Source organism: Diabrotica undecimpunctata, chromosome 9 (assembly GCF_040954645.1).
Source record: "Diabrotica undecimpunctata isolate CICGRU chromosome 9, icDiaUnde3, whole genome shotgun sequence".
In the NCBI taxonomy this organism is placed as follows: domain Eukaryota; kingdom Metazoa; phylum Arthropoda; class Insecta; order Coleoptera; family Chrysomelidae; genus Diabrotica; species Diabrotica undecimpunctata.
The window spans coordinates 109,432,673-109,460,567 of record NC_092811.1 but is presented as its reverse complement, the minus strand read 5'-3'; the positions used below and the strand labels follow the sequence as shown (position 1 = coordinate 109,460,567).

Sequence of the window (27,895 nt, the reverse complement as noted above, 5' to 3'; positions counted from 1 at the left end):
TGTAAACTGATTTTGTTTACAACCCTGTAATACTCAAAATAGTATATTTCCCTTTGTTCCTAACTGTACTCCACCCTGTATGCCAAGACGCCCTATTCATTCCGTCAGTAAACTCTAACGGTACTTACTAAACCCCGTTAAAAATGACCTGTTCCGGACATCGGCGACCGACGGTCCCAAGAATCCAAGAAAAACCCTTGGCTGTCTGTTACAAACTCTCGCGGAAGAAACATGGTGCTTTAATAACAAAATTTGTGATTTGATTCTCAGAGCGTGTCTCTCTCTCAAGTGTTTAGCAATAAGAAAATTTGTCTCCGCGATTGTGAAACTAATAAATTTGTGTAACCACGTATATTGTCACATATAGTACTCACTAGGTTGTGTTACCTATAATACGTTAAGAAATAAAAGTTAGTTGTAAATTACTAGTATTCTTTACGTACAATTAAAATAATACAGTCCACTTAAAAACCCAAAGAATACCGGCGGTATAAGTAAGTTGAAGATTGAAAGCAAGTGGAATCACACATAATTCCACCTCAAACGCCGGTAATTTTCTCCAGCTACTTTCTTTCTATTATTATTTCATCTTAATCTTCATTAACAACCCTGTTACAGCAGTTATGCCAACGATGCAACCACATCAAGTGAATTCTGAGGCACAAACATAAAGACGCCCCTCAGGCAGGTCAAAGGACCTACAGTCGCGAAACCTGAGCATCGAGTTCACGTGCGACCAGCGTGAGCTTGGTGGCCAGACCTTTCGGGCACTCAGCCGGCGAGGAAAACAAAATTTATTTGCAGATTCGGCGGCTGAGTGACCGAGCACACAAAAATCCGGACATCTGTCCGGAACACACTTTTGGGACACAAGTCCAAAGTCAAGTCAACTAATAAATTTAATCACTCATAGGAAGAAAAGCTCGTCTAGCTACCCCTAAAATAAGGAGGAATAACCACACAAAGTAAAACAGAGGATGTCTCATTACCCAGGGCATCCAAAGTAACTCTCAGTACAAAAACCTCGTCATTCGTTATGTCCTTGGATGAGGAGGGGTGGTTGGTTATAGCTTGGGGGTCAGATAGGTTCTTCTTCTTAAGGTACCAGTCCGTTCTGAACGTTGGCGATCATTCTGGCTATGATGACTTTGTTGGTTGCTATACGAAATAGCTGTGTTGAGGTCTTTCTATACCATGCTCTCAGTTTAGCAAGCCAGGATATTCTTCTTCGTCTTGAGGCCCTTTTTCCTTCAATTTTACCTTGCAAAATGCATTGAAGTAGCTCGTATCTACCTTGGTTTCTCATTATATGTCCCAAGTACTGCAGCTAACGGCTCTTCACGATGTTGACCAAATCCACAGTTGTGTTCATCCTCCGTAGTACTTCTTCATTGGTAACTTTCTCTAGCCATGGTATTTTCAGGATCCTTCTGTATGACCATAGCTCAAAAGCCTGAAGTTTTGATAGAGTTTTCGCCTTCAATATCCAAGTTTCTACTCCGTACAGAAGCACTGAGTACACATAACATTTAAGGAGCCTTATTTTTGTTTCTAGGGTGAGGTCATGGATCTTGAACACAGAACTCATAGTCAAGAATGCACTTTTTGCCTTTCCGATGCGAGATTTAATCTCTTGGGTATTGTCCCACGACTCATTAATTATAGTTCCCAAGTAGTTGTATTGTGAGACACGTTCAATTCTCATTTGGTTCACATACAGATTTGCTCCAGTTATGTTTTCCATGCTGATGATCATTAGCTTGGTTTTGCTGGTGTTTATATCCAGTCTATATTTGCTACTTGTTTCTGTTAGATAGGTACAGCTCCATTAAGGAGTGTGACCGGTTTGATCTTTGGACATGTGGGTCCCACTGATCCATTGGAACACAGATGTCACTCGGAGCTGGGGTTTGTACAAATTGTGTAGTGTGTGAAAATAAGATTCAGTTATTATAATCGTAAAACATTCATGTGTCTGGAGCACTTGACACCTATTTGTACCAATGTGTGGAAAATATAGAATGACTTAGACAAGAAAAATTCAATTTCACCAAACAGCTTTTATGATTTCCATTGTCCCATGTTACTTTTAGCTTTTAGATATATTTAGTTCATTTTATAATAACTTAATATAATATTTTAATTCAAGCATGGTGTTTTATTTTAAATTTTATTGAATTAAGGCTTTCAAAGACAATGTCTTTTCCGTTTTATCATTTTCCGATCAATAAAATTTATCATTTCCAGTAAACGGTAACGATGGAATTTCGATTGCTGAGTTTAATCTTCAAAACCTATAGCATGAAATTTTTTATTTTTTTGAATTTTAACAACAAATGTTAGACATCTGAAACATGTCTAAAAAGTGCTGATTTTAAACTTTCACATTACAAACAATCGCATATTACGGGAAATGCTTAGACGAAAACGGTATTGGGTGGAATTTGTAGCAAAAGTTGTATAAGAGTAGTTTCGAAAAATGTACTTGTCTAATCGAAAAGAAACAGATTTAATCATTTTAAATCGTTTGTAGTGTGAAAGTTTAAATTCAGAGTCTTTTAAGCATATTTCAAATGCGTCACATTTTTTGTTAAAACTCAAAATCGAAATTTCATGTTGTAGGTCTTGAAGATTAGTCTCTAACAATGTAAATTCCATAGTGATCTGTCAATGGAAATAATGATACATTTTAATGCTTTCATGAAAATTATAGAAAATGGCTAAAATCATTGGTATTTTCATCTCTGAGTATTGGATTAATATATGAAAAAAATATATAAAAGTAGACACAATACTGTTGTACAATAACAGTGGAGATCTCACAAAGATGAGCAATTTTAAAAAGTGATTTTTAAATATTATTTTATATGGAGTTTGACATGCCAGCGTATATTTGCTTCATTGATCTGACGAAGGTATTTGACAGGGTTCGCCTGGGAGACATTCTAAATATATTAATAGAAAATAAAACGCCGACCAACATAACAAAGATAGTCCATAACCTAAATAACGACAATGTAACCAAAGTTAAAGCAGGAGAACAATTCACTGAAAATATTCCAACACCGGGAGGAATTAGACAAGGCGACAGTTTAAGTCCCTTCTTGTTTAACCTACTCATGGGCAAAATTATAAACAAGGTAACATCTCTCAATTCCGGATACAGAATGGGCAACAAAAGAATTGGTATGGTGTGTTACGCAGATGATGCAGCAATTATTGCTGAATTATAAGATGATCTTCAGAGACAGCTCTTTCAGTTCTTTCAAATAAGCCGCCAACTAAATATGAGTATTTCTACCAACAAAACTAAATGTATGACAATAGCAAAAGATCCGCTCAGATGTAAGTTAGTGGTTGAGAACAACCTCATAGAACAGTAAAGGACCTAAGGAGTCAGATCAACAAAGCATCCGCATTGTCGGGATGTCTGCGGGAGATAATCTGGACAAATCCGTATATGCGCACAGATAGTAGAATCTACAAGACTTGCATACGACCGATCATGACATATGACATTAAAATGCGCAAAGATACCAACAAAACCAAACATATGCTCAGGGTTGCCGAAATAAAAACCCTAAGAACAATAGTGGGTAAAACAAGAAGGACAGGGTGAGACATACATATAGTCGGTTCGCTATATTTACGCGGGTTTCGGATTAACAAAATTATGCTAATGACTCATTGATAGCCAGTTGCAGTAAACGACTTCCCAGAAAATTAGGTAAAAACTGCATTAATGGTCATATTTTAAAATACATTAAAATAACATTAGGGTAGGTATAAATTTGTTACAATATTGCAGTTGAATTGATTCTTTGCCAGTGTTGACATTGTATGTTTGGTGGAAATATTTAAAAATGCCTAGACGTGTGTTACATGTAGATAGTCTAATTTGTAGTGTACATAAGTATTTTACGGATGAAAAAGAACATGGCGGTCCTTTAAAATCGGTAATGTCTGTTCAACAACGCGTATGTGATGCTCTAGGAATTAGTGAAACCAAACTAAGAGGAGTATTACAAAATCGCAATAATGAACGGCCGAAAGAAGATCACCGAAAAACTCGCCTATCATTGAAAATGAAAGATATTCCAGATGGAAAAAAATTTGAAATTCGTGATACCATTTATCGAATGCGAGCCAACAAGGAACATGTGACCTTAAATACAATTCTCTCGGAATTAAAAGATAGAAAATTTGACGAAATTGACAGAACAAGTCTATGGCAAGTGATACATAATTTGGGTTTCAAATTTCAAAAGGAGGATAACAGAAAAGCCCTTTGTGAAAGAAGTTCTGTTGTGCATAAAAGAATTAACTTTCTAAGAAAATATTCTAAATTAAAAGAAGAAAGGGCAAATTTTATATATTTAGACGAAACATGGATATTTTCTAGGGGTGCAACCAAGAGAATATGGCAAGATGATAACGTAAAGTCTATCAAACATACTGATGGAGAAGGGAGAGACACATAATTTTACATGCAGGAGGGAAATCGGGTTTTATAGAAGGTGCTGATTTAATATTTTCATCTAAATCAAAATCAAGTGACTATCACGATAATATGAACACAGAAATGTTTGTAAAATGGTTACATGAAAAACTTCTCCCAGGTTTAAGTGAGCCCAGCGTAATTATTTTAGACAATGCACCTTACCATTCTGAAGTATTAAACAAAAGTCCAACGAATTCTTGGACTGTTAATAAAATTAAAGAATGGTTGACAAAGGAACATATACCATTTACACAACATATTTTAAAATCAGAATTATTACGCTTGGCAAATATCCACGCAAAACCAAAAACCTTTGTTGTGGATCAGATTATTGAAAGTTACGATCATCAAGTTTTGCATCTACCATCGTATCATTGCCAGTTTAATCCCATCGAATATATATGGGGAATAGCAAAACAATATTATGACAACCACATTGGGCCATTGAGCGACGACGCAGTTCGGGAAACTTGGCGAAAGGCACTTTCAATTGTAACTCCAGAAGTGTGGCGCAACTGTATATTCAAGTGCGAGAAACTAATAGAAGATTGGTGGACTCGTGAAAATAAAATAAACGAAATAAGTCCAATCATAATAACAATTAATGGTGATGACAGTGATGATGATGACGATTATGATATTTTTGATGATAATGACGAATTTTCATTTTTGTTGGCAAATTAAATTTTTTTATTTTTCATTAGAAATTCTCTCTATGGAACAAATATACATAGACCATATTTTCTGTGTGAAGTGTAATATAAAATTATTATTAGGTTTATATTAGCCACATTAGACTCCATTAATGAAGTAATTCTCCTTATTATACTGTCAATTATATAAAAGATTTTCCATTATTATTTAATTAAAAAAGTTATGGATTATTTTTCATTTCATTTGACCAGTTGATATTTCCCCAAAGAGCAGGTAATTAAAACTGGGTACTTACAATAAAAATTTTAATCCGAAACCCGCGTTAATATAGCGAACCGACTTTACGTCAGAGAGCAGTGCAATTTAAGATATTGTAAGATGGGGAAGGCAGCGAAAGAGGATGTGGTACAATTATGTAAGACGAATGGATGAGAATAGACTCCCAAAAATTGCCCTAGAAAACAACCCGCCCGGTTCAAGACCTCCTAAGGAGTCAGACCACCTGGGTGGAACCACCACCAGAATCAGACCACCCTCCATCTTTTAAGTGGAAGACCACCTAAAAGATGGAGGGATAGTTGACAATCTACCTCCCAGGAAATTAACCAGAGGCAGCTTCAGAATTAAACAGATCGAAAGATCTCCAAGAAGTAGAAGAAGAAGAAAAAGAAGATTTTTAAATAATTGCGCAAGAAGATCCAAAAATAAATAAAAAAAAACTAAAACACTCAAGAAATTGTTCTAATTCCTCTTTTCGCCAATAAGATAAATGACCTCTAAAACAAGTTGAAAAAAGTTGGTTTCTATCTATCTAATAAAAAAGAATAAATTAATTGTATAAATATCTTATGTAAAAATGCTTTAAAAAAATCGATTCAGATTAATAAAACTTCAGTCATAAAACGTTAATAAATATTTTATTATCGTATACAACGGACATTCCTCCTTCGTGATCAGCTGATTTAAATTTCAAAATTTAACGAATTCTGTAACCAGTTTCGTTACGATCGACACCGGACAAAGAGTAGGCACCCAATGGAGTAGAGATGGGTTGGTTCGGAACCAACAGTTCAAAGGAAGTCATGAGTTCCCATGGTCTAGAATTTACCTAACTTAACCGTATGTTCAAAGGAATTTTTTACCAACAATTTTAGAAAAAATGGCCGCCTACTAGTTGTTTACTTATTTTAGTTTGTGTAAATATAATTTTTTTGGAGATTGCAGAAATATGCAAATTACCACATCCGTTTTATAAGGCCGAATTCAGACCAACACTAGCCCTTTTCAAGAAACAGTGGGTATGCTAACTTTACGGTAAAGCTAAAATAGCAATAGCTATATCTCAGAAAGCAAAAGGGTACATGGCCCATCTTGGCGGTATATTTTATTGCTAATTAATTGCTGTTGATTGGTATATTAACCGATCCCCAACAGCTACCTCCATATCCTCTAGCTCAAATCACACCGTCGGAAAAACCGAGATATCGGCCAAAACGCGAACCGCAAGGAATTTATTGCCGAAGTTTTACGACAAGAAACAATTTATTTCTGCAACCGTTTCCGAGAAACAATGATTGTGCTTACTTTACTATAAAGCTAGCATAGCCATAACTATATTTTGGCAAGAAAAAGGAGTACAAGGCCCATCTTGGTGGCATATTTGATTGATAACTAATTGCTGTTGATATAAAACATAGGCTCTGTAGCCTTTTTCATTGCCGAGATATAGCTATGGCCATGCTAGCTTTACTGTAAAGTTAGCATATCGACTGTTTCTTGGAAACGGCTACAGCAATCCGTTTTTTCTTTCCGTACTGCTATTAGGGATCCGCTCCACACCAAGTTAGCATAATGGATTTTAGGAAACTCAAACCTTTATTGCATTTTGTTCAAATTTGTTTAATGCGCCATCTTCAAGTATGTTTTTTGTCTAGTATAATTCTTAAATATTTGACATTGGTGTCCATTGGGAAATCTATTCCATTGATCATTTATTCATTTAACAGTAATTTGCTAAATTGGTTCCATGTAATGTCTGGTGAAGATTACCACTTCTGAAGATTTTTCTGCAGAAATTTCTAGACTTAAATCACTTATAGCGCTTAGCGAAGATGGAAAGAATATATGCAAGAATTATTCGAAGATGCAGCACGAAGTCCGACTGAAATAAACAATTCCCAAAGATGGGAAATTACCAGGACCTGATGAGGTGCATGGTGAAATTTTAAAGCTATTAGAGGCATACCCAATCATATAGCTTTTACGAAACGATTCAACAACATCTACTAGACTGGTTATTTACCAAAAGACTGGCTACTATCAATATTCATTCCACTTCCTAAAAAAGCCAACGCTAGAAAATGTGAAGAACATATATTAATTAAAAAAATATAAGGTTGAATGCTCGAATAAATGAACTTTGATCAGATAAAAGGCATATATCGAGCACAGTTTAATTTAATCTTGCCCAAAGCAAGATTAAATTAAACTGTGCTCGATATATGCCTTTTATCTGATCAAAGTTCATATATTAATTAGTTTGATGAGCCATGTACTTAAAGTATTCCTTACTATCATTCACTCGCGAATAGACACCAAATTAGAAGAACACAGAAGAAGAACAGGTCAAGTTCAATTTTCATTCAGAGCAGGGCTCGGAACGAGGGAAGCACTTTTTAATTTGCAAGCTCTAATACAGAGAACCATGGATGTCAACTGCCATGTGTATGCATGTTCCATTGATTTCGAGAAGGCATTTGGTAAAGTCCCGCATGGAAAACTAATCGATATCCTAAAAACATCAGGACTCGATGGTAAGGATATAAGACTAATCTCAAAATGAACCGAGATCTTCACAGTCGAAAAAGGAGTTAGACAGGGTTGCATATTGTCACCGGCATTATTTAACATATACTCTGAAAAACATCTTTAGAGAGGCCTTGGATGAATAAGAAGATGGGATCGGCGATCAGGCGATACACCGTTAGAAGGAGTGGAAAAAATATGCTATTTGGGCTGCAATATTCAGAATGTTTGGAATCACAGCTACGAAATAAAAACTCCTTTTTTAAAAAGTGGAATCGCAGGTAATGACATAAGCATCTTACAATAAAATACTTTTAATTGTAGTTTTATATGTATATATTAAAATGTAAAAGATGCGTACGATCTGGAAACTATTTTATACAGTAGAACTATGGAATACTTCCAGTTACCTTTAAAGTATGTAATGAAAAAGAAAATCTATAAAAAGAAATATATTTTTTTTATTACATTTTATTTTTAATTAACAGCAAAAATTTTCTTGGGAACATCAATATAACAATCGTTGAATGCGTTAACGGAATCGGTGAGACAATATGCGCGAAACGAATCAATTAAAAAAACCACTTGGACCATTTCTACCTTCGACTAAGGTTCCAACAGTAGAAATGCGGGTTCGCTGGTTGTTATCCAGCAAAATCTTCATGGTAAAAGGTAAAAAGAATAATTTAAAAAACTGCTGATAAGGATGTATTAATGACTCACTTTTAATGAATATATTATAACACTGAAAAATAGATAAAGATTAATTACACTGAATCTCATTTGTTAGTTGCCTTATTCACTATAAAATCTATTTATATATTTCGAAGAGTTTTTCAAGTTTGTTTCATGTAGTAAAAAGCTTTTAAGCAAGTATGATTTATCACATTTGCATGGTACCTTGTCAGTGCAATTTTTGATTATTTGGCCTGCATTAGAATGAATTTCTGAAATAATTTTTAGTCGAACGTTGTTGTATAAATATTATTAATACATTATAAATTGATTTTATACAGTGCTAGTCAAAAGTTCGTTCCCCCACTCGTATCTTTTGAACGGTTATTGTTATAATAGTGAAATTTGGAGGGAGATAATAAACAAACAGGCTGCTCAAGTAGTCATAACAGGTGACGCAATAGTGACAGATGACGTGACAGCGCCACTGTGACATATGTTTTTAAATGGGACCTTATGGCAAGTGATACCTCGTTTGAAATATTGAAAATACCTATTCAGTCATAATAATTATTTTGTTTGAGTTTAAGCTCATTTTGATAAATAAATAATAAACTTTTAGCTTCTCATTTAATTAACTATTTAACAACCAGTTCTTATAGTAAGTGTTCAAAAAGTGCCCTACATTCTTCAACAATTCGTTGTTTCAAAATGTCAATATTGTCGGGTGCTGTAGCGTAAACTTTAGATTTCAAGGATCCCCACAGAAAAAAATCTAATGGTGACCGAGCTGGTCATACTCTCGTACCTCGTCGTCCAATTCATCTACTACGATATTCCTCATCTAGATAACGTCTTACTGCACCATAATGGGGTACAGGAGCACCATCTTGTTGAAACATTATTTCCAAGTTGCCGAGTTCATTTGGATTATCCTCCAAAATTTCAAGTATTAACGGTTTAATTGCATTTTGTAACATCTCCAGATACAGTTACCGGTTAAGTTAGTGTTGATAAAAACTGGCCAACTATGTGGTTTTCCAAAATACCTGCCACAACATTTATTTTTTTTTTTGGAAATTGAGTGTGTTTCAAGAACGACGTGGGGATTTGTGCCACTCCGATACCTCATATTGTGTGTGTTAATATGTCCATTGAGAGAAAAAGTACCTTTTTCACTAAAACAAATCGTTTTTATGTAATCGGGCTGTTGGTTAATTTTATTGGACATATTTTCACAGAATTCTAGTCTTCGGTCGGGGTCATCTGAAAGTTGGTGCACAATTTTTAATTTGTATGGATGAAATTTGTTTTCAGCCAACACTCGATGTACTGTATTTTGACTGATTTCATAGATAGATGCAACTTGGGCTGTAGAAGAAGTAGGGTTCACTACAATTTCTGAAATTATGTCAATTTTTTTGTCATTACTAATTGTTGGTCGACCAGATCGTTTGACATCTTGAACACTACCTGTTTGTTTAAATTTCCGAAGAAGCTTCCTCATATAAGCTCTCGATGCAGGGCAATCGGAGTACCTCTCATTAAAAAGACGTACTTTGTCGGCTATAGTACGTACCATTCTGCCTTTGTAAAAATTTAAACGTCTCGTTAAACAATAATTAAACTAAATATTAACTAAGAACAACTAACTAAAAACAACTTACCTAAACTTGAATTGCTTAAAGTAACAGAAACAGAAACTAAATATTCAGGTATAAACGCGTTTGCAAACTAAAAATAACTAGAGAACTGACTAAACTAAGCAGAAATAGAAACTAAATATTGAGCTATAAACGTTTTTGCAAAGTCAAAACAACTAGAGAATTGACAAACGTCAACTTTTTTGACAAATAACCAAAGGCAAAAACCAAATCATTATTAGCTTTTTAATTCCGGAAAATCCAATTCGGAAATCGCGAATATGTTGCAATTGTTACGCTATAGTGTAAGAAATATAGTCAGAAGATACAAAACTATAGGTTCGGTAGTTACAAAACCTAGAAATGTACGAAAAAGTAAAATAACCGAAGCAGATCGAAGGGCATTAAGACGCATTATAGTGAAAAATAAACGAACAAATTATATGGAGTTAAGCGTTTTATGGAGTGACGTTATTGGAAGACACGTTTCTAGATTAACATGTCACCGAGAGGCCCACAAATTAGGATTTGGTACTTAAAAAGTAAGTTTTATAGTTGAAAAGGTTAGTACGAATTGTTTTTAATAAATTTCAATTTATTTTAGGCTAAGGAAAAGCCACTCTTAACATTACATCAAAAGAAAAATAGACTAAGATGGTCAAAAGAGCATAAAGATTGGACTCAATCGCAATAGGATTCAATACAATGGAGTGATGAGTTCACATTTGAGGTGTGTGTTGGAGATAGTATGAGTCGCGTCATTTGCTGGAAAAATGAAGCTTTTCATCCCAAGTGTCCCAAGAGAAAAGTCAAATTTCCTGCATCTGTCATGATCTGGGGCAGCATGTCGTCTAAAGGTGAAGGAAAGTTACATTTCATTGATGGGATTGTAAACACGGACAAATATTTGAATATTTTCGAAGAATCTCTTTTACCGATTATGGAACACTGTTTAACATCAGCGGAAGATTTTGTCTTCCAACAGGACGGCACAGGTTGCCACACCTCAAAAAAAGAGTTTAAAATGGATTGAAGACTATGACATACCACTTCAGGAATGAGTTTCTAACAGTACCGACTTTTCCCCGATAGAGACTTTGTGTTGCGAAAAGCTTTGAGAAAACATCCTGCCAAGTCCGTCAACTAATTGAAGGAAAAATTGCACGAAATATGGGATTCGTTTAAATTAGAATTTTATCAGAACTTGATGATAAAAACTATGCATCGAAGAATTGTGGATGTCATTAAAAATAAAGGAGATGTAACTCAGCGGTAAACTTTCACATTTTTTTGTTAATATTACATATTCTATGGGTTTTTTTTTTATTTATTATTATTCTGTTTAATCAATAGTTTTCATTACGTTATAAAATATTTTCTATACTTAATAAGGAAATTCAAAAATGTTGTTCGATGCTTTAAATTTTAAAACCTCTAAATTTAGGCTGCGCTTTTATTTTTATTTTTTTGTCGAAAATTTAATTTTCTTATCAATCTAACGTTGGGCCAACCGATATGAGAAGGGGTTCGTATTGTAAACCTATTTTACAATATTTAGAAGACATTTTTTAATTATTAAATGATTTAATTTGATAAAAAAAAAGCCGTTCACTTCAATTTAGTGCATTCAGAAATTATGTAGACCTAAAAATTTAATGCATAATATCGTTGTACATAAAAGCTTTCTGGGATAAACAATTTCAATTTTGCAGTTACTGTTAAGTCAAATTTATTGAAATTTGTATAGCTGAATCCATGTGATATTGTCCCTATTATCATGCGAAACTTCCATTTTATCTTTTTTGTACAGTCACCAATATTGTTTACAATGGAAAGGTTAGAAAATTGAGTGAATGAACGAAATAGGAAATTTTCAGAAGTAAATGTAAACGAAGAATAAAAGTTAATTTACTTATTCAACCTTTTTACTTATCCAACCAATTGTCTGCCTAAATAGATCTTGAACCTAAGGTCAAAAAAAGGGCCAGTTTTAGCGATTTCTTCGACTGTAATAAGGTTTTATAAAAAACAATTGTTTCTTGATTGTCTACAAAAATCTTGTTAAACTGCGATTTAAATTAACATTGCATTAAAATTGTTCACTATAAACGAAAAAATACCGATTATTTTAGATTTTTTCATATAAAATTCGAGTAAAAACTAATTGATATTTGGTTGCTATTAAATTTTGAGCCAAAACAGGTTTAATTTTGCTATATAAACTGAGCCATATAGAGAAACTAGAGTGGAAACATAATGAATGATATTTCGTCGAAATCTAGGGACCTTACTACAAAGACAATCTTCTGAATGGATGAACAAACGAAACTCTGTGAAAACATTTTCTTCCACCCGTGAAACCTACATACTAAACAGGGAACATCCTGATAAGATAAGAAATAGGTGGAAAGTGGACATACTTCTAGGTACATATGCCGAACAAATATTAACTTAATCTCTACCACTCCGATTATTTTAGAATTATAAATTACCTAGAATATGCAAATTTTGCATAATAATGCCAAAAATTGATCTAATTTATTATGTAAATGAGTTGGTAACTTTTATAAACAAGATGTGATAATTAAAGAAAATGTTGGGAAATAACAAAAATATAACGAAATAATCAATGAGAAAAAGAAAAGTTTTATATACATAGTTGGTAGCATATCAACATTCATCTTAAAATATTTAGATAATAATAAAACCAATGGAAAAAGACAGGTTAAAAAATAACGCAAATTATTAAAATCTTAAGTGTTTTCAAAAATACTAAATGTCATTGGAGTTGGTGGATGATTACGACATGGAAATTATAATATTAGAAATAATCAAGAATAGAATTGAAGACTTTTGTAATGAATAATAATTTTTAAAAGTTAAAATAAGTGAGTCAAAAAATAACGAATTTACTTTGCTGTTCAGGAAAAATAACAAGATTAAACGAAAGATATGATAATTGGAAAAACGAACTATTGAGCAGGGTATAAAAGTAGACAAATAAAGCAACAGTTAAATAATGCAATAATAAAAGAAATCTACAAAAACTAGCGAAAGAGACATAATCCATCTTATAAAATGGACAGATAATAAATGAAACATGAGAATGGAGACAGATACGGACACAACAATAGCCATAGTCATTTTCATAAATAAACAAGATGACCAAGGCAGATAGATATCAGATAAGAGGTAACCGATTATATAGCAATTGCTGGTTAGCTTAGTGGTAAGAAAACGCTGAAAAATTCGTGTAGATTTAACAAATTATATTTTAATAATAATAATAAATAAATAAAAAAAATATTCTATTACATTGTTTTAGTAAAATGCCCCAAAATTCAATAAACAACAAATAAACCTAACCTTAAAATCCTTGAACATTTATCACCTGTAGCAAGGTACAACTGACAATAAATTTATACACTACAATATTGCCAAAAAGGTAGAAATATCAAAAATCAAAAACCTTTCACGTAAAAACAACAGCACTAATAAAAAAACTGATCGAGATGGTAAACAAAACTCAAAAAATCATCAAATATCACTCACAATTACCGGCTGTACAGTACTTTTTTATTCAAGTTGGGCAAAAACAAGTAAACTGTGCATGACTACCTGCTGCCGATGCAGGGTCCAACGTCCTATTTACAAGGCAACCACGACGAGACTGTTTCTTTCGGTGCAGCATAGACCGGCAAATCTGCGAGCGCGCTGTACAGATAAACAACTGGACAGACAGGAGAAATAGGCCCGGCGCTGGTCGCCGATAGGGAAGAATAGAAAATACGCTTATGGAATGAATTATTTAATGGAACTAATACAATTATATACTTACATATAAATAGCATTATATATATAACATTAAATTAAGAGAAAACTTTTAACAGGAGCGAGAAAAGCAAGCTAAAAAATAAGAATATTTATAAAAATACAAAAATCACAAAAAAATTAAGGAATAAAAAGGAAAAAGTAAAAAAAGCTAACATAATAGTAATATTATAACCCTAATAATCCAGCCCTAATAACTATACAGGGTCTACGAAAAAGGTAATTGATTAGTCGATATTTTAAGGTTGCGTGGCAACAGAGACTTGCATCTCTGGACAGCCTGTGCGGAGCCAGGACTACAAGCATTTATAGCCGATGCCAACCGGAGTTTTAAATACGCGTTCGATGCTTTGAATATTTGGACGTCTCGAACGAAAACTAACATTGATATTGAGCAATTTAGAATTGAACTATTTTGGATAAGCTTAACACATAGAGTGCCATGATGGGTCAAGGTTGTTCACCACTTTAGTTGGAAATTTTTTTGTCTAGGGGCCGTGGTGGGTCGATATTGTCCACATATGGGGAGTGTTGAAGGATGTTTTTACAGTCGGTTCACAATATGTTGATAGCTCACTACAAGTTTAACCCTAATTAGAAAACTGAAATACAGAGGATAGGTAATACGATATAATAGTAAAAACCAACCTGAAACTGACGGTGTAAGACGTTTTCGACTAACCCACCTTATATCTGAAGGAATACAATACCTTATAATCCTATTACGGGGGTATTTTGAATGGTTAGAGATGAACGACCAGTGTCGTAGAGTATATGATTGAAACATTTATTTGAACTAAATAAATATATTTTTTAAATTGTACTTATGTAAATTGTATTTTTTAATAAAACTTATTTATTTTATTTAAAAATCAAAAGTTTCTTGCCATTTGTAAAAGATACATTTATTTAATTAAGGAAAAAGGCGCCAAATATCGCCTGGCAAAATTTCCAATGTGTTTTAAATGTATCCATTATTTTCGAATCCGGAGAAAACTAATAAATATTTTTGAAAAATTTAAAAGCAGAATGAAAGATTACATTATTACTGAGGGCAGAAAGTCCCTGAAAACTTCTACAATGTTTATTTTAATATGTTATGTAACAGGGGTGAAAATAAAAGAGAAAATATAGTATAATTTTTAATTGAAAATATTGCATGCAAAAGAAACGTTTTATTTATTCTAAAAAATATTTCATTCTGCCTTTAAATTTTTCAAAAATGCTGTTTAGTTTTCTCAGGATTTGAAAAAAAAATGGATACATTTAAAACACATTGAACATTTTGACAGGCGACATTTTGCGCCTTTCCCCTTTAATACCTTACGATTACAACTATTATTACTTACCTTATATAATTACGATTAGAAAACTATTCAAATTCAAAATAAATAGGATCAACTTCGGAATCCGAGTCATCTTGAGGGTTAATAATTAGCGGTTGTGTCTCTACGGTCGCATCAATTATGTTATCAAGATCCCACATTTTTTGTTCTTCTTCTATTACATGCCTTACTCCATCTTTCCAGTTTTGTTCTGTAATATGTTGTAAAGACTCGTATAACAATTCACATACAGCTTGTATTTTATATAACGTATTTTTTCTAGCCACATAACTTTTCATTTGTGCCCAAATGAGTTCAATTGGATTTATTTCGCAGTGGTAGGGTGGAAGTCTAAGGATTGTAATGTTTCGCCTTTCCGCCATTTTGTCAACTACGTATTCCTTGAACTTAGATTTGTGTAGCCGGGCAATTTTTAGAAGTTCTGCTTTTACCATTCCATCTTCGTAAGGCAGATACTTAATCCGCAGCCAGTCAAGAATATCCTGTTTCTTCCACGCAGGAAGTCTTTCTACTAGTCGTGAATGATAAGGTGCATTATCTAATACTATAATTGAGTTTGGTGGTATGTGTTCAATCATCTGCTCAAAATACTCTTCGAAAACATCAGCTGTCATCTCCTCGTGATAGTCTTTTGTGCTTTTGGACTGAAATTCCAACAAACTATGCTTAACAAATCCTTTTTTACTGCCAATGTGAGAAATTATTAATCTACTGCCTTTACCAGAAGGTGGGGAGATACCAGTAGACCAACCTTCCATAAAGGCTTGCCTGGAGCTTAATATATTTTTATCTGACCAAATTTTTTTTAGAGTATGACCTGAGTTTACCCACGTTTCATCCTGGTAGAAGATGGGCCTTCCTTCAGCCCGGCATTTTCGTATGGATCTTAGATAATTTCTTCTCCAACATATTATCTCCTCCCGGTCAATCAAAAGTGATTTTCGGTCTGATTTCTCCCACCGGAAATTTAATTCTTTTAAAACTTGCCACAATTTAGTTCGTCCGATATGAGGCAAATCCGGGTCGTCTCTAACTTCTTGTAAAATTTTGTTTAGGTTTGGTATTTTTTTTTTTTTGAAAAAAAATCCATGAATTTTCCTTCGAATACCATTTTTGGCAAATTCATCAATTTCAATAGGCTTTTTCCCTCTCTTTAAGTGTTCGTTTGTGTTTGGGTTAGTTATACCGTGTTTTTTTTCTTTCTGATAGGAACCTATATATAGTTGACTCTCCTACGCCAGTCATGTTGGCACAACTTTCGACTATGTTGCGAGCAGTGTTTGTGGAATTCTGAGAAACCAGAGCATCGTGAACATTCAGAACAATAGTCTTCTCTCTTGGTGAATAGACAGACTTACTGACTGTACGCAACAGTACCGGTGTAAAACTTGATGATGTTGATGATGAAGCCATCACAAACAATCCAACAAAACGAGCACGAGCGAAGAGTACGTATATGTTCGTAGGTATATGGAATAAAAAATCACTCACGCACTGCATATAATTCGCAAAAGAAATATTCGAGACGCTAATTACTGCCGTAGACGCGGACACACCGACGAGCCGTAAATTACCGTACTAAACAAAAAAATTGTTTTCGTTCGTAATATCTTCACCCTTTTAAGTTAAGTTTCGAATATAAACTGAAGAAACGAAGCACGTGGCCAAAGCATACCCATTATATTATTAAAAATCTGGGGAATTCCATCCTAATTATCTTGCAACGAATAGTACCTTCGGATATGAATTCCAGGTTTTCTAGTAAAGTGATTAAACGCGAAGATTAGTATTGAAATATCCAAAGAGATAAGATATTCTTATTTACAAAATTGTTAATGGTTAAATTCTTATTTTTATTAATATAATATAATTACATAACATTAGCCGTGAAAGTTTTAATTGTTTTTTTGCTAAATATATTAGTATTGAAATATTATTAATATTATATATATTAACAGTATTAAAAAATATTATATTATTATTTAATGAATCAACACCTCAGGAACGCCTATGGTTTACGACCGTTTTATGAGTTTGAGGCATATTTCGTGCTCTCAACAATTTATGAACGGAGAATAGCACTATTTTACTATGGTTGATTTTTGTGCCGGTGGACTGAGTTGTCCGCTATGGTCACAATAAAAATAAGTTAATTTTTTTTAGTTTTACTTTTACTAAATTGGGTATTTTATTGCCTGAATTAACAAAAACACAATTGGTTATTATTTAGGAATATATAGTGAACGACCAAACTTAAAAAAATATTAAATGCACTCCAGAGTGTACTAACTTTAAAGACACAAGTACTTGTTACCTATGTCGCAGCGATATTTTGTTTTATTTGTTTTATTTTTTGCAAGCTTCCTTCCCATTTCCGTAACATATTTGTCGTAGCAATTAGAACAAATCTGTCTCTTATCCGATTCTATAATTTATGATCTTGATTATTAGAAAAAAACCTAGAGGTAGGTAAGTCATTTATTTGTAATAGTAATATGGAACTCTGCCTGTATTGGTATGCAGCCGGTCCCAAGCCCGGATAAAAGAGGAGGGATAGAGTAGTAACAGCTCTAAAAAAAACCAGGTTCAGCTGACCCGGCTGATAGCACTCTGTGGAGGTCCATGACTATGGTACAGGCGAAAACCGGTCAACGGTCTCAAGAGCAGAGGATGGCTGGAAAAGTCACAATGGTTGAGAGGGCGGAAGAACCAACAGCGTCTGATTCAGAATAGGCGGCTGAAAAAAAGGTCCTTCAAACGGAGGTTGTGGCGTTAGGAATTAGCAATCTAACACACAGAAAAACGTAAGGGTAAGAATAATGAAAATCGCAAGATGAAAAAGCCAAATACGGAAGCACATCCCTGGGTGGAAGATAATCGGATACGGGGGGGGGGCAATGTTGCGAAGAGTTTGGAAGATCTAGTCTTATCAAAGCTAAACCAAAAATCAAAACGAGAAGAAAAGATAGAACATTCATATGTGCAACGTGCAATATACAAGGAAAAAGGCGACGGAAGTGATGAAGAAGTTTAAAGAGAGCAACATCGACATACTAGTAACAACAGAAACCAAAATAAAAGGATATGGAATGAAAACAATAGAAGACCATGTCCACTGCTGGAGTGGAGTTAATAAGGAATGTAGAGCAAAGGCAGGAGTGGGAATACTAACCAAAAATAAGTGAAAGAACAGGGTTAGAACACTGATACTTGAAGTATATGCACCAACAGACGATTCCCCGAGAGTAGAAAAAGAAAATTTCACGGAACAACTTCAACACCAAATAGAGCTAATTAAGAAGAACGTGGAGATAATTATAACAGGAGACCTTAACGGCAGAACCGGAAGGAAAAAAAACGATAAAGTAGTGGAGAGATTTGGAGAGGGTGAACAAAACGATAACGGAGAACGTCTGATTGAATTATGCGAACTGAACAACCTAAAAAATCACCAACGGATTCTTCAGACATAAAAATATTCATAAATATACATGGACGCAAGAAACACGAAAGCTGAAATCGATAATAGACTACGTAATAGTCAAACAAGTTACCACAATAATGATAAAAGATGTGAGAGTCAGAAAAGGAGCAGAATATGGAACTGACCATAAACTACTGACAGCAAAAATGGGCATTAATTGGAGACATAACAAGACCCCATCTACAGAAGAACCGTTGAATACTATAAGAGAAAAACAATACAATATAGAACTACTCCAAGAACAATTATTAATAAGAGAACTATACAAACAACATCTAGACCAAAAATTAATAGAATTCAGATACGGCAACATCGAAGAAATATACGAGCACATAAAATCGAGTATAAAAAAAGCAGCATTCGAAGGACTTAGAGAGAAAGAACATATAACAAATAAACAGCACTATTATGAAATAAATAAGCTTATAAAATACGACTCAAAAAAATTACACCGGATGATAAAATTTCAGAAAGCCATAAATTGAGAACAAAGGAATGGACGGAGGCACATATGACATCCTTATTTAAGAAAGGAGATAGAAAACGATGCGAAAACTACAAAGGAATAAGCGTAATATCATCAATAGGAAGATACTGCGAGAAAAGATAGAGCAAACGATAAAAGGCAAAATCGGGAAAGATCAGGCAGGCTTCCCGGCAAGAAGATCATGCATAGATCACATATACACCCTTGAACAACTGTTGGAAAAGAAAAAGAGAAAAAAAAGGTCAGAACTATGGGAGGCAATGTACAAATTAGAAATACAGACGGAACTCATACAAGCTACAAAAGCTCTGTATAAAGAAAATAAAGTGTATATTAAAATGGGAACAAGAATCATAGGAGACTTCACCACAACAAAAGGGCTCCTGCAGGGTTGTTCCACATCTCCAACCCTATTCAAAATACTTAGATAAAGCCTTGACTACATGGAAAAGACAATACGAAGGCATGGGAGTACCGGTACGAAACGAATACCTATATACGTTTAGCTTTGCAGACGACAAGTAGTGATTGCACAAGACCAAGAAGACCTCAGTTACATGATGAAGAAACTACAAGAAGAATATACCAAGGCTAGCTACTATTATCCTCGCGAAAACAGAATACCTATCTACAAGTGAAGAAGACATAGAAGATGTGCAGATTGACTACAAAGTAACAATCAAAGGAAAGGATAAATTCAAATACTTGGGGTTTATAATCACGAAAAAGGCAACAATAGAGGAAGAAATTAAGCAAAGATTAGGACAAACAAGAACAGCAATCCGACAACTTAATTCAGTATGGTGGGCTAACCTAAATATGAAGACAAAATCACAGATTTATAAAACATTAGTGCGAAGTATTATGACATAATATGGGGATGAAAATTGGATTATAAACAAGAAAAACAGTGAAAGATAGTAAGTAGCAACATAGATGGAATACCTGGGAAGATGCTGCAGAGTAACAAGAATGGATAGGAGAAGTAATGACGAAATAAAGCAAAGAACATCAACAGAAACAGACATACTAACATATATAGAACAAAAAAAACTAAAGTGGTATGGGCATGTAAGAAGAACTAGCTACAAAAGATGGATAAATAGAAGAACCGAATGGAGCCCCATAGGAAGGAGGAAAAGAGGACGCCCCCGAAGATCCTGGAGGAATGAAGTAGACGACGCGATGAGTAAGAGAGGCCTAAACGATGGAGAATACTACTTTTGTTGGGACAGTATATTTCTCAGCATTATTGTTTTCTTGTCCGCAGTATACTTTTAATTTATACAAATAGCCCCCTTCTTAATATATTTTAAATAATTTAATTCCAAATTTGTGGCGCCCATTTTTAATGTATTGTTCAAATTTTAATCACCCTTTAAATGGTACCAAAGTTTCATCAATACATAAAAATTCTGATGGTACAATTATTGGCATTTGAAAATTTCTTTTGAGCTTTGACAGAGAGTATAGATTTGGATTGGGTTTTTCCGTTGATTGTGTTTTAGCACTTCCAATGGCAAAACAATAATATTATTGTTTATAATAGATTATCTGCTTTTACAGAATACTCATATATGTAAGTTTCTTTAAAAAAACACAATCGAATTGTAGTTTAATTGCTATGAAATACTGGCCTATTTTAAAATAAGAGGATAAAGAAATAAAGAAATAAACTCAATCGTCGTATACAAGGTGTCTTAGTTTACAGGTAGGATTCGGAAGAAGAGGTGGTTGTTATGATTGGAAGCTACAATATCTATTTGAATGAGTGATGTAATCTTTTCACGTTAAACGGTAAAGCTGTAAATTTTAATCTTGACGTCTATGAATCTTCAACACAAAGACTGACGCAGATGGTGGAATTGTTTTGGCGGTGGTGGTTTTTACTAAAGCCTGCCGGCAGCTTAATATTTATAGATAAAACGGAAACTCAGGACCCAGCAAGAAATTGCACTTCTTGGAACAACAGTATTTAAATAAATAGAAATGGTTTAATCAAGGATATGAGGTAAAAAATTGGAAATAATTTATTATAACTTTATATCTTGATCAATAATTAGTTAAAAAGCCATATTCTTATGCTACTAATCCAAGCTGTAGCAACGAACATGAATGATTTTGAGCATTGATTAGTGAATTTTTGAAACCAGCACAGCATTATGAAGTGCAATGCCTGGAGTAACCTCAAAGTATTTGCAACTTTAAACTGTTGGTTATAATTGAAGCGTTTATTTGAAAAACAAAAATTATTCAAAAATTAAAATTTTTGCAAATAAAGAAAAACTGCTAAGTTTCAATTTATTTCAAATCTTACTTCTATTCATTGGAAGGAATGTGGATATCAAAATAATTGTATAAGTTGATTTCATATTTTTATTGATATTTTAAGCAGAAATAGGTACAAACTTAGCAAAATATATTGGAAGATGAACATATTATGTCCTCGTGGAAACAACAAAAAATTCTATCGTGTGTATTCGCCACCACTGCTATTATCATCGCTAAATAGTTCTACGACTGAAATATGATCCTTTGCTTTCCATGGACTATGGTTCTAGATTAAGATAAAATTCTTTATTAAGAGGATTCTTGGAATATTAATTTCCATTAGATCGCGAACTTTTTTAAAATTTTATGTTTCGCTTTATTTGGTATCAGAGTTATTTATTTTGGTGTTGTTTTTCCAATAATCGTATGGAACTTCCATAAGTCGTGACAAAGTTAACGTATTAAAACTCCAGGATACTGCTCAGATATTCGGTACATTCTAGCTGGTTTCAATAAAATTTTTGGTTTTGGATTCTTCAAAAATAAATCCTTAAAACTTTGGTACAAAAGAAAACAGTCAGTTTCTTTCCCAGCAGTAATTACTTTAAATGGAGAATCAAGGTTTAGACCTTGATTGCCGAATATGCCTTTGGTCTTCATATTATTAAATATATTCAGTAAGTAAGAACGTTGTTCCTTTGTTATTACATAGAAGCGTCGGTAACGTTTGCACCTAACATCCAGATTGAAGTTTTTTTTTCGGCTTCGGCAGTTTGCCATACAGCCAGTTACATGATCTTTTATTCTCATTAGGCGCAGTAAAAGTTTTTAAATTATTTGCAATCAAATAGACTAAAATAGATAAATTTAAAATTGGGAAATCAGTACAACAATTAATAAAAAAAAAAAAGAAAAAATATATATACATACTCATATAAGAAAAAAGAAGTACTTGTGACTCGTTTGGAAAAAATATATAAATGTTTTGGATGGGTTGGAGTCAATAAAAGATTATTATTATTGACTCCAACCCATCCAAAACATTTATACATACATATATATATATATATATATATATATATATATATATATATATATATATATATATATATATATATATATATATATATATATATATATATATATATATATATATATATATATATTGTTATGATATGTAAAATCGAGAAAAATATTGGTTTGTTTAAAAATATTTCAAAGTTCAAAAACATTAAAATAATTCAGATAAGTAGGATAATATCCAACAAACATTTCGGAGAAGGAAAGTTATTAAATCCTTGAATTACCTGTACCAAACAAAATGTAAGCTTTACATCAATCATTTCTTTGTTAAACTTGAGTGACCCGCATAAGTTTAAGTGAAACAAAAGACAAATTGAAACGGGTTTTTACAAATGCATTAGTGCAGTGATTAAAGACAATAGAAGATATTTTAGAAAGAGGTTTTTGTTAGTTTTAAGATTTATAGAAAAATATTATTTGTAAATAAGTTTTAGGAAATTTATAATTATAGGTAAAAATTTGTTTGTTATCGAAATGAAGAAATGGGGGAATTGTGACGAGTTGTGATTGGCGGAGATTGAAAAAGGTGGGATAAGTGTGTGGGAGAAAGTTTAGCGAGATTGAGGAGAGAGAAAAGATAGCGGGCAGTTGGTTTCCAAGTCTTCAAGAAAGAACAGTGATTGTTCTCTGGCGGTTCCTGAGAGGTAGCAAGCAGTAGTGTTGAATGTTAGTGAGTTTTTGTGGAGTTAGTGTATCTGACAGAAGCTGGAGCAGCAAAATATTGTAAGTCATATTTTCCTACTTATATTCCAAGAGTCACTGTTCAGGCCAACGAGAGATTCAGTTTATCGTAAAGAGAAGATATTCCAAGAGTCATTTTTCACTCGGGCCAACGAGAGATTCAGTTTATCGAGAGGAGAAAGGCTATCATAATTTGAATGATTTGTGCTTTTGAAGGAGATCATTAAAGACGATATACTTGCAACAATCTGTTGTACGATTGCTGATTACATAGGGAGCGGTTGAGAGGAGATAATATAGTCTACAAGGAACAAGGATTTGGACCACTCATCATCAGAGAGAGATATTTTGTTTCTGCAGTTTTTTTTTCTTTTATTGATAACACAATTTTTACACGTAATTTAGAAAGGATATAAATATTTTGATTAGGAGAGTTAGAATAGTTTGGATTTTGAGTTTTCAATTAATATTGTTTGTACCATTAATTTTGATTGTTCACGTACGGAGAACAAAATTTTGAGAATCCTTATATGAGATTTGTTTATTGAAAACTTTTGAGTGTGAATTATTTCATTAATTTTTTTCAATATATAGTGTTAGATCATATGTTTTTTTATTATTCCGGTATTCTCTGGACCTTACCTTTCACATGTAATAGCATAGATATTGAAGCACGAATTTTAACCCTGAGATAAAAGAATTAAAAATTGTGATAGAGTCATAATCACATCATTGAAATAATTTTAATTAATCAAAAATTAATTAGCTAATTATTCCTTGGCGCACCAAGACTTTAAATATCACAATAACTGGCTTCCAAAACGTGGGGCTTGAAAATATCGCAGCTTTACATTTGAAGGAAGGGAAAGAGATCTGGAATAAGTACAGGTGATCCAGAGATAAAAACATATAACATTGAGGGAATTTGAATTTGAAAATATTTTGACAATTTTTCCAGGGAATATAAATTTGATTTATTGATTGATCGTAGTTAGTGGATATTTACTGCTATTGAATTATTTGATTTTATTTTCTTTACCAATCGTACATTTGATATTTATTTTGAATTATTTGAATTTTACTGATTGCATATTTGATATTTGTCGTGAAAATTTAATACATTTGGGGAGAAATACTGTCGTGTTCTGAAACATATAGAGTGTTGTAAAATTTCACATTTGGCGGGGACAAAAAACAATAACAAAAAGTAACAACATGTCTGTCACAAGGAGACAAAGTAAAATGCAGGAAAAGAAGGAGGACAACAGAGAAGATGAAACAATTTTGGAAGAAGTATCGGATAATGAAGGAAATGTGACAATAGTTGAGGAGAGAAAAGAACTATCAGGAATAGATAAAATATTACAACTAATGCAACTCCAGTCACAAACAATGGCAGAAACAAAACAAACAATAGAACAAAAATTAGAAGAAAATGATAGAAAAATGGAAAAGCGTTTTGACAAAATTAAATATGAAAATGAGGTAAAAGTCTGTTTAGAAAAAGTCAGAGAAGAAACAGAGAGGAAACTAGAGATGCAGAGAGAAGAAATAGAAACTAAAATGAAAGATATTAAGACTGTACAGAAAAAAGAATTAGAACAGTTAGAAGAAAAATTTGAAATGGCGCTACAAGAAGACAGGAAGGAAATAGAAAGAAGATTAAAGCAAAATGAAAAACAAATGGCAGAAATTGAACTAAGAGGGGTAGAGAGAAAAGAAGTGATCATCCATGGAACAAGCGAGTCGAAAATACAATTTGGCGGGGATATTCGGAAAACACACCCAGTACCGTTTGTTAAAAATTTGAAAACCAAATTACAACATATTAGATATTTTGACGATTGCAAAGAAACAATTAGAAACCATTTGAAAGAAGGAGCAGCGTTATGGTATGAAAGCAAGGAAGATGAGTTTGAAAATTGGACAGATTTTGAAAATAAATTTCTCAACTATTTCTGGGGGAAAAATAAACAGAGAGAAATCAACCAAGAGCTACAGAATGGAAAATATCACGAAAAAATGGGAATATCTGAAGAAAGATATGCTTTGCAGATATATAACAATTCAAAATATCTAGAATACAAATATTCTACCGAACAGCTGGTAGAAATGATCAGCAGACATTTTGAGGAAACGTTGGAAGATCACGTGATTTTGAGAAACTATCAAGATATTGATAGTTTGTGCCAATTCCTTCAATTAAAAGAAGCGAAAAGAAAAGAAATGAGAAATAGAAGACAACATGACCAACATAATGGAACGGAAAGAAGATATTCATCAAATTATGACCAGAGAAACCGACATCCCAGATCAACAAACGAATATGGGCCGAGAAATTACAATAATTACAATAGACAACAAAATTACGATAACCGGAATGATACACAAAATAGAACAAATGAAAGTCACAACAGGAATAGAGATGCACAAAATCCTCCGAATAGGAATACGAACGAACAAAGGGACGATAGAAATAATCAGAGATTCCAACGACAAAACAGAAGAGAGATGAATCATGTGGCAATAGAAAAGGAGGAAGAAGAAGTATTCAATGAATCCAGACAGGATTTTCAATAAGGCATCCACTAAACAAAAGTAAAAAACTCTCCGGTATATTTTGTCACCCGAGAGAGTTTATACAGTTGGCGGGAAACGAAAAACAAAATTCTAATTCCAGTCTAATTTTTTTAGATGCATTTATAAAACATAAAGCGATTAAAATTCTGATTGATTCTGGATCGGAAATTTCGTTAATCAATAAAAAACTAGTAAGAGAATTAAATATGGACAGATTTGTGTATAAGATTCCGAGGGTTGCTTTAGTGGGTGCAAATAATAAAAAATTGAGGACAGTAAACGAAGGTTTAGGAGTACGGATCAGAGTGGGAGACCAATTCTATATTATGCAATGTGTGGTGATCGAAGATCTTAATCATGATATGATAGCGGGAATTGATGAATTGAGTGAAAAACATATCACCATCAATTTTTCGGAAAATCAACTGGAAATCAGAGCAGAACCAGACAACATAGAAGAAGAAAAGGAAACAGATAGGAGAAAATTTTCTGAAAGGATAAATGGACAAGAAAAACATAAAGAAATCAATATGACGGTAGAGGATAAATCGAAAGCTCAAGAAAAAAATCAATCCGAAGAGGAAAAGAGACTAAAAAAAAAAGAAGAAGAGTTCGAAAAGAAAGCAGGAAAAAAAGGAAGTTATAAGCAGAAAAATGGATGGAGCCGAAACATGGTGCTCGGAATACCAGATAGAAATTAAAGATAAAAAAAAAATAGAAGAAGAAATAACGGAAGAGGACAGAGAAGAAATGGCAATTATGGACGAGAATCCAGAATTTTGTGAAGAAGTAATACGGACAGTGAACACATGTGAACAAACTGAGGATGAAAGAAAAATAATATGTGGAGAAAACATGGAGAAGGAAATAGAGAAGATTTTAGAAAATTATGGAGATCTCATTAATGAAGAAAGCCGAGTGGCTAAAAATTATGAACATTCTTTTAAAGTTAAAAACTTAGAAAATTTTAAATCGAAAACATATCCAATCCCGTATAAATACAGGCAAAGCGTCGGACAGGAAATTGAAAATATGATCAAAGACAAGGTGATCGAAAGATGTGACTCTCCATATATCAACCCGATAGTATGCGTAAAAAAATCAAATGGTGATTTACGATTATGTTTAGATGCAAGAAACATTAATTCGCACACAATCGCGCAATACGAAGCGCCTTTGAACATAGAAGCCATTTTTGGACGAATCACAGGATCACACATTTTCTCCAAAATCGATTTGAAACACAGTTTTTGGTTAATACCTTTGGCAGAAAAGTGTCGAAATTATACCGCTTTTTCTATCGACGGAGTGGTGTACCGATTTAGGGTAGTACCATTTGGACTACAAAGTGCATGCGCTGCTTTGGTTCGCGCATTACACACAATTTTAAATAGGCATGGAGAATTTGTTGTACATTACATAGATGATTTATTAATTTTCTCACCGGATATAACAAGCCATCTACGACATATTCATACTGTTCTCGAAGAACTTGATCAAGCCGGATTAAAATTAAATATTCAAAAGTGTCAGTTTTTCCAAAAAGAGGTATTGTATTTAGGATTCAAATTAGACACAAAAGGGATTTGTCTTGCAGAAGATAGAATTGAAGTCATAAACAACTACCCTAGGCCAACCAATTTAAAAACTTTGCGGGGATTTTTAGGAATGGTAAACTATTTCAAAAAGCTGATACCAGACCTCAGTACAAAAGAAATACCGCTAATAGCATTACTTAAGAAAAATGTCAGATGGAAATGGGGAACGGAACAAGAAATCGCTTTCAAAAATTTAAAAGGAGCGTTTTCCACAGCTGTAAGAGTGCACCACCCAAGATATGAGCAACCTTTCATT

General features: G+C 33.3%; 1 protein-coding gene across 6 annotated transcripts in view; it reads right to left on the bottom strand.

The window, feature by feature from the left end:
* Nucleotides 1-27,895, bottom strand: part of Fhos (Formin homology 2 domain containing) — a 782,871-nt gene that overhangs the window by 623,696 nt on the left and 131,280 nt on the right. For 2 of the 6 annotated variants that reach the window (XM_072543999.1, XM_072543996.1), the window contains exon 1: nucleotides 13,831-13,975. The exons of 3 other annotated variants lie outside the window; for them this stretch is intronic. The gene's annotated coding sequence lies outside the window, so the exon portion shown is untranslated. Of the gene's footprint in view, nucleotides 1-13,830; nucleotides 13,976-27,895 lie in introns of those variants that run through there. One more of the 6 variants, XM_072543997.1, reaches the window with a different exon arrangement.